General features: G+C 32.7%; 1 pseudogene; it reads left to right on the forward strand.

The window, feature by feature from the left end:
• Positions 1-10,236: 10,236 nt before the first annotated feature.
• LOC112470792 lies at positions 10,237-10,355 on the forward strand (annotated as a pseudogene).
• Positions 10,356-10,671: the final 316 nt, after the last annotated feature.

Consider the following 10,671-nt stretch of genomic DNA (forward strand, 5'->3'; position numbering starts at 1 on the left):
AAAATATTACATGCTCTATTTATAGAGACTGCTTGCCTCCTATAGACCCAGAGTCATTCAAAATCACATTCTTTAACAATAGTCTCAAATAATGTAACCATGTCAAGGAAGGTTTTTATTGTTTTTACTACACTGACCCTGCAGTGTAGCAAATTACCCTCAGGTCCTGAGAGACAACACAATGGCTTTTCAGGAGCAGTTTCCACATGTTCAACATTTAGTAAGTAATATAGACCTCATGGGACATAATTTCAAGGAAAGAAATGGAGCAAGACTTGAACTCGCTGAATTTCCCCATAATTTTTGAAAAGGTGTTAATTACCTAGGGATCTCAGGGTAATAGCTAAGACACTTTCATCTTTACTCTTTTCATTGTGTATTTGGCAAGGCATGAAAAGGGGCCAAAGACCTCTTCTTTTCTCCCAAAAAAAGGCAAAGACCAAAGCCTCTTGTCTAGTTTTAAACTTTTTCGGTCAATAATTTGCCAGTCTAAAGGGTCTTTCTTTTCTTTTAATCACAGGTTTGACCCCCCAGTAAAGGGAAGATAATATTCAAGTTCTCTATATGAATGTTCACTCCCAGATAATTCAATTATTGCAGAAAATTATTTTAAACATTAAGATGCACAAAGTTCAGTTTTTCTCTGTTTCTGCTACTATCACCAAGCTATTGATAAGATGTCTAAATTTATTGCAGAATAATTCTGCAGGAAAAGAGATAAAAGGTTCCTGAATAAAATATGAGGCGAGAGCTGTAAATTGTAGCAATGCATATCATTTCATTCAAATGTAGGAAGCAATTACCATCTGCTGTACTCATCAGTTCCCTCCTTTATGACTTAATTATATGTTTAATGCTATCAGATCAAGGAAAGGGCACAATAGATGAATGAGTGAGAGAACTAGAAAAGATTCTGCAACAAGACAAAAGGCAGATGAAAAGTAACCTAAGAAGAGAATTGATTTCATTTGTTGGGAGAGAAGTTAATTTAAATAGTATATTCTATCATCTCCAGTGGTGCACTGAGATAATATAAATCATGTGTTTGTGAATTTGCTTCATACAATTTTAACAAAAGCATTCAAGTTTCTGAAAACCTAAGGTCTGCAGGTTTTGATTTATTTATGAAATGGGTAACATTTACAAAGAAAGAGCAATGACTGACAACTAAAGCATTTAAATTATTATTAACAGTACTTTGCCATACAAGTAGTAGATGGCAGAGTAAAGGCTGACAAGCTCTAGCTGGTTCTTTGCTATCTGGTTTTGAAACATCAACAAAGATTATATGCCAGACTCTAATAAAGAGCCCTGGTGTTCCTGGTGGAGACACCTCCGAGTCTCTACACTTTTTTTTTTTTTTACAGAAACTAATCAACCAAGATGAACCACTGTCCAAGAAAGAAAATCACAAGCAGTTAAATGAGTCAAGGTATTTTTAAAATTAAAAAGTAGATTTAGCACATAGAAAAAGGTGAAGAGGTAGCATCTCTGGAGACACTTGTAATTTTCTTGAGTTCCATCAAATCTTATATAAACTTCTTAAAGCATGGCCTTAAGTTCCTGACCTAAGAAATAGGCCCGGGATCAGGAGTTGATCTAGGGAATTGTATATTCCTATATAAAACTGAAGATTTACCATACTCTGTGTGAATCAGAGACTTTTATCCATTGGAAATTTGATATTCAGTTGACATAATTTTGGCTTCTTAAACTTTAATTATATGCTTTTGAGGAGTGGTTGCCTCCATATAATTCTCCCTTCTCTAGTCTTCAAACTGTAGTATGTGATTGCCCACTACATGTCCCAAATAGAATTGAGAATTGAGCCTAGTCCACTGAGACTCGGTATGACTCTTATCAGGTCTTGCACTTAGATTTTTGTGCCTGGGTTTTACGATTTGTGATTACTAGTCTGTAGAAGCTCTTCAGAACAAACTTCATTAAATGAGGTTTATTTGTTTGTTTTTTCATCATTTTATATATGTTCTAAACAAAAATATTACCTATCATGTTTTGGGGAAAAAATGCTTTTAGATAGTGCTTGTGTTTTCTTTTTATAAATTTTGGATAATCAGAAACACTGTGCATGGCTTCAGTGCCTATGTACAATGCATGTCTAACAGTTTTATTTTATCATTTAATGTCAGCTTATTCTATTATTGATGATATAGCAATCACTAGATATAAATAATCTTTAAATAACTTATCAACCTTCCCACAACACTGTCACTGACTTTCATGCACTGAAGTGAAACTGACCAGAAACTTCAAGCTCTCTTTATGATTTGCATGGAGGAAAATTGCTATTCAATAAAGCAAACATATAGTCCAAGGGTCAGAAAAACAGTTTTATATTTTCCTCCTTGTTATTAACGTGCATATGTTTCATAGTCAAGGCAAAATGTTTTATCCCGCTAATATAAATTTTCTTTTCTCTAGCTTGGATATTCAAAAGTAATCAGAATTTTACTATTTTCTTTTCTACGATTACACACATACTGACAGAGAAAACTTAGCAAAAATCAGGTTACCACAGTTCCACAAGCACCGACAAAGAACAGAATTATTTAGTTATTAAAAACAGATATGCACCATTCTGTGGAAAAGATAGGTCCTGGGCCACTATTTGAAAAAGTCAAAGCCATAAGAATATTTTATTTTTACTTCTACAAGTCTTAGCTTCCACATTCATTCAGTTTCAAATAAATTAGATAGGTTTTCATGGTATTGAGAAAGGTTTCATTTTGACCTGTGTAGTGACCAGTATAAAACAGTCTGAAACAGGCCTCATCTACTTGAAGATTTCTAATTTAGTTTCCCATCAAAGAGGCACAGGAAGGCCAAGATTCCACTGTGATCTTGTACAGAGGACAGTGTACAGTACTGTCACCACACTTTATACATTCTTATTTTTTTAGTATATAGTTTCTTATGATATACACACACACATATGCGTTTATACATAGGAAAACAAAGATTTTTTTTACATATATTTTTTAAATATTTATAAGATTTATAAGAGAAAATTTATAAAAGATAATATCAATTTTCTTATGTATAATATATAGTCCATATATACTTATATATAGTATCTAGAAGATATAATATGCATATCTAGTAAGATCTTATTTCTTACTTTTATATATAATTTTGCCATACATGTATGTGTGCACTATATATAGTATATAGAAGATATATATCTTCTTATCACATATATACATATATGTATATATATACATTACTAGATACAGTAAAAAGATAAAGATATTTTATTTTATAAATTTTATACATATTTAACTATGTGTACGTAAAAGTTCTCTGGTATTTGTAATTACACTTTGCCTTATATGGTCTAGCAGATGTTGGGCACCCAAATTAGTTCTACAGACTATGAATGATAAAGGGAACAGTATGAATCTTCAAAGTGTGAATCTTTTTGTGAACATTCGAGCTCCTTAAAGACAAAAAAGAATGTTATAATTGCATCTATTTCTCCCATTGTACATAATATGTCCTCAACAAGAATTGTGAATTGTGAGAAAGAGATAAATCGTGAGATAGAAGTGGTTTCATGGTCTTAAGCTAACGTAGCTTAAGGATCCCTCACTGGCATGGGCCTCTTCCAAGTCCTTGGGAGGCTCTCTAGCAGGGTATATCTTTGTTTTTGTAATATTTGTGAGATTTTTAATTTGAATTAAGTAAGACTGTTGCCTCGCTCTGATTTGAATTTTCTGTTGCCATATGTTAGACTAATTGTGGGCAGGGGAACTGGAGAAGCCATAGTATTTCATATCTTTAAATTTGAACCATTTTTCTTAAAGAGAACACAAACTGCAAAAGTTTATGGTCTCACAAAATCTGGATCTTCTCTTACCTTTAAAGTAATCTGGCATAGAATATCACTTCAACTCTGAAGGAGGAATCGCTTAACTACCTATGTACATACTATGAAAAATGTGAGCTCAAGTCAGCTTCCTGTAGGGCTATAGGACTTCAGTGATTTTTTTTTTTTTTTGACAATATAAAGCAAAACTTTCTTAAGGAAGTACTCATATATTGTATTTTCCTAAGGAAAAGATAACTTCCCTCTCAAACCCTAATGAATTTAATGTTTTATAGCTGAAATCTTATCTTTCTAAAAGAATAAAGATGTGAACAAAGAAACAAAACTTTTAAAGCTTGACTTAGAATCCTTGACTGCTCAAAATATTAATATATGCTGTATGTATGTGTTCAATGTCTAAATTAAATCTTTTTGTCTTTCTAAACAATTGTAAAATAGTTTATAAAATCAAACGGCTTATACGAGGACATTTTATTTGCAGACCCCAGAAGTCAGGAAAGGGCAGGCAGTAAAGTCAAAATCTATGCCACAATGTAAAGCATCTCTCGCCCAGTTCATGCAAACAATGGTAAGTAAAATGAGAGTAAACAAAGCCAGAGTAAACTTCAAGGACTTCTGAAATCCCAGAATATTCCTTATTAAACCTCATACCCAGTATTAGGCGCCTCTCATTCTCAAACGATATGTCCCTCCATAGCACACTCCAGGCAATTCTTAGAAGGCCACATAATCCACCTTCAAAAGGTCTTGGATTTTATCTGGCCCCAAATGGAAAAGAACATTTACCCTTTACCATAGTTGCAATCTTTTTTCTTTGGGGAGAAATAAAAGATGGTGATTTGTGTCAGAATTAGTACCTTTCTTAAGGGAATTAACAACCGTGCTTCCTTGGGGTTATCCTAGAACCTTAGACTCTCAGATTAGATCCTTATAGGTTGTTAAATGAACCATCATTACATTCAAAGTGAAATGAAAGAAATTGTGTGAAGATACTAAAAGATTAAAATGGCAAGCTTAGCTATAAATCAAAGAAAGCTCCCTTTCTTTCCTGCTCCAGAATAAATGAGTCCTAAATACATAAGGAAATATTGGGGAGTCAATGACACAAAGAAACTTCCTATGTACAATCCAGACTTGGCTGCAGTTATTATTACGCTATAGTCTTTTTCTATTTCAAAAGGAACAAAACTGCAGGTCAGAAAATTTTAGAACTTGGAAAAAAAAAATTTCAGTTTGATTGTACAGAGCCACATTTACTCATCCATTTTTGCCACATATAATAAGCATTTATTGAGTGTTCCATATGTATCAGACACTGCTATATCCAAGAGATACAAAGATTTTTTAAGCCCTTCTCTTGAGGAACAAACAGTTTAATTGGGAAGATGAAAACTCAACAGTAGATAATTAAAATATAATATCATAATTGCTCAGAGAGATACATATTCAGTAAATGATTTTGGTTTGTGCCAGATTTCAGAAAGAAAAGGACTGTACAAGAATCATGAAACCTTTGTTCTGCCAATAATTAATTATATGACTTAACAGTTCTCTTTTCTGAGATTCTGTTCTTTTATCTACAAAACGAAAGTTCGACCAGATACTCTATATTTCCAGATCTATATCATTTCATTTCATGGAAATTTCTCTAATTAATTCCCTGCAAATTCTCTTCATTATGTATGATATTTAGCAACTTACAATGACAAAACTTATTTACCCTTTAACTGTTCCATTCTTTCAAAAGAGGCTACCTACATGTCTTTTTCTCTTCTATTATCTTCTACTGATTACACCATTTGCTTCTTCCTTCGGTAAAGGAAACGGAGCACTTTACAACTATTAGTCATCATAATGCCCAGGTAAGAAAATTTTTTTCAAGAGAAAAATACTGAAACTGTTCTTTGTTCCTACAAAATTCTCAATGCCCTGAAGGAAAATTCTGGCTCTTAAAATTTATATTTTAACAACATTTTGCAGGAGGAGACTGCTTTGCCATTAAGAAAGGATTACTCTGTGTGTAAGTGGTCTCCATACCTATAATTATTTAGCATAGGTAGGAGAACTGCCATTTTCCTTGGTTCCTGGAGGAAAAGTAAAAATACGTCTAGGGCTCTCTCTGCACAGACCCCACTACAGAGGTAGAAATTTCCACTCTAAATTGTCTGATGGAAGGAAAGATAAGTGTCCCTACTGAAGAAGGTGGAAACAGATTGGAATCAATTCAGATACCTCTCATTCTCCTTTACAACATCCAAGTTTGGCTATAGTTTCCTGAGCCTCTGGACCAATGAGGATTAGAGAGACCTCCCTACACCTGATATGTTGTAGGTTTCCAGGTAGATTCACAAGAGGCCAAAGACTAAAAGATTTGGTGATTTCAGCTTATCTATGGTCAACTTTTTTCATTAGAAACTAATCTACGGTCATAAATCACTAAGCTTTGTTTTTCGTTTAGTTTAATCTTAGAATGAAGTTGCTTTTCAGATGAGTATAAAAGAATTTTTTCAAAGAAGACAAAGAATACTTTACATAAATGTATAACTATAATGTTTAATTTATCTTTATCTCCTATGTGTATAATAAAGATCTTGTCTTAAGCCTTGCCTTCATATGTGAGCAAAACTGATAAACAAGGGAAGAAGACTGACTGTAGTGAACATCCCTGTAACCGAAGCAAGATATTTTGCTACATATAGTCCACAGATAGGTATAGATAATAGGTAGAAAGATCAGAATGATATCTGCACCACTCCAATAAATGGCACCTGAGCTAATCTTATAAGCAAAGCAGAAAACTCTTTTCATAAAGAACCAGAGGCATTTAGGATGACTGTAACATTGCTGCTGGGCCCACGACAAAGCTTGTCTTGAAGTAGAAGACCTACATATTCTTCTCACTTCAGGGAGAAACATAGTAGAGTTCTGCAAAATGAAGACTCCAATATCACAATATCAACATCCAGCACAGCAGTGAAAGAGATCTCAGAGTTTAACAAATGTGTTGGTACCCTGAGGATATCCCCAGGAAGTGGCAGATCCACAGCAACAATGGATAAAGAGATACATAGCATATGGCTGGCAGAATTAAAGGGCATAGATAGCATTACAGATATTAAATCCAGTACTAAATATATCTGTGATATCTCAAGTTTCCAAGAAATATTTGGGGATGAGTATTGTATAGTTCAGGATGTTTACATACTGTATTAGATGGAAGCAAGAATCTGTATTTCTTGGCTTCAGCAGAGACATTATTGATAAAAATAAAAAGGGGTATAACAATCTCTTACGCTGCCCCTACTTTGCCCTCAATTCATTTATTCATTCAACAATTGTTTTCTAAGCACCCACTATATCAGGTACTCTGCTAAGATTATGGTATACTGTGGTAAACAAAATACCCTTGATTCTTATCCTTATGAAATTCACAGATATTAAACAAACAAATTAATTAATGTATTATTATATTATGATAGATGTTATAAAGAAAAATCGAGAGCTAGAAAAGAAAATAATGGGGTGTTGTAATATACTTTTGTTTGGTTAGTTAAAAAAGAGTTTCTGAGAAGATGGCATTTAAGGGAAATTTGAAGGAAAAAAGGAAGCCGTGGTCAAAGACATGTGGTGGGAAAAGTGTCGGTGTGCCTGAGAACTGACGACAGGATAACATAGCTGGAGTTTAGTGAAAAATTTCACCAAATTAGTTCTTAACCTGAATAGAAGAAACAGCTTTGACCCATTGTCTCAATTTTCTCCAGTGTCACAAAATAAAAAGGTGGTTATCAAGAAAAATAAAAGAACTGATGACATACCAGAAGTACTTGATAAACTCTTTCTCAACTTCTCATTAAAAAGTTGTATTGAAAACAAAAGAAAAGTGAGGAAGTTAACTAGGATTTGGTATAGGTAGTAAAAAAAGTGAAAACATGATATGTGGCGATGGGACCAAAGGTGTTATTTTGTTCTTCGATATCATAATTAGAGAAATATTGTTTTAAACGTGTATAAGATGAAGATATAATTGGTAGAATTTAAAACAGAAGTTCTCTCTTTTTAATCTCTTCAAAAGATAAAAGCAAACAAAATATGGTCCAAATATCAAGAGAGGAAACATAGAAAATGGCAATGAAGCACAGAAAATAGAATCCGTAATGGAAGATGACAGAAATAAGACCAAACAGATCAGTTACGACAATGTATGTAAATGTGCTGAACTCCCCAATTAAAAGGCAAAGACTCTCAGATTGGAGTAGAAAACAACATTCAACAATATGCTGTTTACAAGAGACAAACCTAAAACAAGATGACTTGGAAAGATTATAAATGAAAGATAGGCTAAGATAGAACCATATAATGCAACAAAAAGATAACAAAAGTAGCAATATCCATATCAGCCAAAGCAGAATTCAAGATAAAAACTATTAACAATATGAAGAGGATTATATTGTCTTTAGAAAAGATGCAATTTATATGAAGTCATAGTCATTATTAAATATATGTGCCAAGTAACAAAGAATCAAAATACAAAGGACAAAAACTCATATAAATATTTTTTTAAAAAATCATTACATTAGGAGACATCAATACTTCACATCAATTCATACCAAACTAGTTTAATAAAAATGAAAAAGAACATAGAGAATTTGATTTCTATTAAAATTCACACTTTCCAGATAGAAAACACACAGGTACTCCCTTGAGCAAAGGAAACAAAAGCAAAAATAAACAAATGGGACTACATCAAACTAAAAAGCTTCTGTACAGTGAAGGATATCATCAATAAAACAAAAAGATATCCTACTATATGAAAGAATATATTCATAAATAATATATCCAAAAAGTGGTTAACATCCAAAATATATAAGGAACTTATACAACTCAATAACAAAAAAATAAACAACCGGATCAAAAAATGGGCAGAGGGTATCAGGAGACATCGTTCCAAAAAAAAACATTCAGATGGCCAACAGACATAAGAAAAAAATGCTCAACATCACTAACCATCAGGAAAATGCAAATCAAAACCACAATGAGATACTACCTCACACCTGTCAGGTGTTATCAAATGGCTGTTATCAAAAAGTAAACAAGTAAAAAGTGTTGGCGAAGATGTGGGGAAAAAGGAAATCCTGGTGCATTGTTGGTGGAAGTGTAAACTGGTGCAGCCACTCTCAAAAAAGTATGAAGATTCCTCAAAAAACTAAAAATAGACCTACCATAAGACCCCGCAATTTTACTTCTCAGTATTTATCCGAAGAAAATGAAAACACTATTGTGAAAAGATATATGCACCTCTATGAAACAACCTTGGTTTCCATCCATAGATAAATGGATAATGAAGATGTGGCATATATACAGTGGGATATTACTCAGAAATAAAAACGAATGAAATCTTACCATTTGCGACAACATGTGTGGACCTAGAGGATATTATGCTAAGTGAAATAAGTCAGACAGAGAAAGACAAATACTATATGATTTCACTTACATATGGAATCTAAAAAAAATAAAACAAACAAAAAACAAAACAAAAACAGGCTCATAGATACAGAGATAAAACTGATGGCTGCCAGAAGGGAGAAGGGAAAGGAAGATGGGTGAAAAAGGTGAAGAGAAATATAGTAAATCCAAAAATGATTATTGAACTTAGTGTACTGATCACACTGTAAGATATAGAAACGTTAAATCACTATTGTACACTCAAAACTAAGTTTAAACAAAGTATTCCAACAGCAGCACAATTTTAAAACTCACACCTAAATAAATACTGCATCAAAGATGAAGCATAAATTAGTGCTATATAAACAAGGAAACACCAAAATGTTTAAAAAGAATAATAAGAGTTAAGATTTATTAGGTACTTAAATATAGTAGGGACTATGCCGATTACATTTCATGTATTAGTTCATTTGATTCTCACAAGAAATATATGATAAATTAATATTTTTTCCCATTTACATTTACAGAAACTGAGGTTTGCACTGGTTAAATCATTTACCCAATGTAAAATATGTAACAAGTGGCAGATTAGAGACTTTATTGTAGTGGAGTAAAGGGATGGACCAAAGCTCTAGTCAGAGGCAATTATTAAACTTAAATTACTTTATTTAACTTAAATATAAATGTAAGGAGTTAGAAGTATGGGGGAAAATAACTTAATATTTAAGAAAGAAATAGATAATAAAGGTAAGAGCAATGATTCAGAAGACTGAGAGACAAAATGTAAAACAAATCCAAAATTTTAGTCTTTGGAAAAGATAAACATAAAATAGATAAACATCTGACAAATATAATCAAGAAAATGAGATAAAGAACTCTAACAAATTTGGAGATGAAAAAGGAAGCATAAAACTAGACATAACAGAAATTTGTAAATATACGATAGGGTCTACGGCCATGCCACCCTGAACAGGCCCGAACCCGTCTGATCTAGGAAGCTAGGCGGGGTTGGGCCTGGTTAGTACTTGGAAGACAGACCACCTAGGAAGACCAGGTGCTGTAGGTGTAAAAAATAAAAAATAAGGGATTGTAAACTGACAAGGTCCTTGCAATCTGTGAGGTCAACCAAGGGTTGCCTCGCCAAATATAAACAAACAAACAAATAAATAAGTAAGTAAGTAAATAAATAAATAAATAAATAAATAAATAAAATATCTAAGAATATTATATTCAAGCCAATTCATTTGAAAATATGGTCAAATTGTATGAATACCTAGACACACTGACCCTCAACAATTATGGTATAATTAAGTTATAGAATTTTTTTTTACATAAGTAAATTTGAGTGTTTTCAAAAAGGAGAAATTATTTCTGGCTTTGTG

The sequence above is a fragment of the Pteropus alecto genome, unplaced genomic scaffold (assembly GCF_000325575.1).
Source record: "Pteropus alecto unplaced genomic scaffold, ASM32557v1 scaffold3, whole genome shotgun sequence".
In the NCBI taxonomy this organism is placed as follows: domain Eukaryota; kingdom Metazoa; phylum Chordata; class Mammalia; order Chiroptera; family Pteropodidae; genus Pteropus; species Pteropus alecto.